General features: G+C 52.3%; 1 protein-coding gene across 1 annotated transcript in view; it reads right to left on the bottom strand.

Annotated features, from left to right (window-relative positions):
* Positions 1-714, bottom strand: part of SCNN1D (sodium channel epithelial 1 delta subunit) — an 18243-nt gene extending 17529 nt beyond the window's left edge. The window contains exon 1 of the mRNA XM_027855399.1: positions 627-714. The gene's annotated coding sequence lies outside the window, so the exon portion shown is untranslated. The remainder of the gene's footprint in view (positions 1-626) is intronic.
* Positions 715-1427: the final 713 nt, after the last annotated feature.

The following is a 1427-nucleotide window of genomic DNA, read 5'->3' as shown; positions in this document are numbered from 1 at the left end:
CTTCCTTCCTCCCTCCCTCCCTTCCTTCCTTCCTCCCTCCCTTCTTTCCTTCCTTCCTTCCTTCCTTCCTTCCTTCCTTCCTTCCTTCCTTCCTCTGGCTCTCCAGGACTTGGGTTCAAACCCCAGCTCTGCCACTTACTAACTGTGTGACCTTGGATGAATCACTTCTCTTTAGGTCTCATTTTCCTAATCTATAAAATGAGAGGGTTTAACCAGATACTCTCTGAGATCCTTCCAGCTGTAACTCTATGAGTCTATACCAGAAAGACTTAGCCACACACAAATAATCCTGACAGCTCACATTTAAATAGGTCTTTAAAGGTTTGTAAAATGCTTTTTCCACAAGACCTTGTTTGAGTTTTGGACTTGGGATCAGGAAAGAAATCTGAATTCAAATCCAGCTTGTGTGACCCTGGATAATTCACTTAACCTCTGTCTGCCTTGGTTTTCTCATCTCTAAAATGGGGATCAATAATAACAGTGTCCCACACCTCCCCCCATCATTCATCATCTTCACCCTCACTGACCTTCAAGCACTTCCACTCAGGCGCCACCTCCCAGCCCTGCTCCCCCACCCATCTCCAGCTCCCCCAGAAGCAGCCCCAGCCCCGGGGTCACCCAGTTACCTCAGTCGTCCCTCCTCGTCTATCAGTCTTCTGCCAGATGCTCAGGGCCAGGTGGAGCTGGTGCTTTGGCCAGTCCCCTGGGAAGCTGAGGGTCAGGTGTGCCAGTGGCTGGCAGCTTCTCTTTTATAACTGGCAGGGCTGGCCTGAAGCCAGGGCTCCCGGCCCAGGGAGCCGTCCCAAGGAGGCGGGCCCAGTAAGGTCCTGGGCTAGGGGTGGGGACATGGAGATGATGATGGAGGCAACTCTGTTATCTTCTTTTCCAGGGAAAGGAAAGTGTATTTACAAGAAAAGCAAGTAAGGATCTGGGTCACCTGGTCAATCCACTGATTTCTTGTTTCCCCTGAGATTGCCACCCTGCCCCCTGCCCCCTGGCTAAGCCAAGCCCATCTGCCCCAGTCTCTGCTTCAAGGTGTCCCTCTGAGGCCACACCATGAGTCTGCACCGGGTGGCCCCAGGAAGGTAGGGTCCTGTTCATGGGATCAGGGAGGGCATGAAGCCTGGTACAGCTTAAATGGGCCATCTGTTCCTCTTAGCTCTCATTTCTATCCACTCAAGGGGCTGGAGGCTGTTTTCTGGGGAAATTAGCCAGCAGGATGCTTCTCTAAGGGTCAGCCCCCCAGCCTTCCTGGAGCCAAAGGCCTTCCTTCTCCTGGGTTCCTGATACTCGCAGTACCACTCAGACACTCCTGTCCTTCAATACGCCTGATTCCTCAGGAGCCGCTCATAGACCTGATACTCCCAAAGGCTGCTGAGAGAAATTCCCTAGGCTCGCCTATCTCATCTATGATTCATATAGCTGGG

This window comes from Vombatus ursinus, unplaced genomic scaffold (genome assembly GCF_900497805.2).
Source record: "Vombatus ursinus unplaced genomic scaffold, bare-nosed wombat genome assembly UNPS02010822.1, whole genome shotgun sequence".
NCBI lineage: Eukaryota > Metazoa > Chordata > Mammalia > Diprotodontia > Vombatidae > Vombatus > Vombatus ursinus.
Note: the sequence above shows the minus strand (reverse complement) of the source record. Positions and strands in the feature narration are given on the sequence as shown.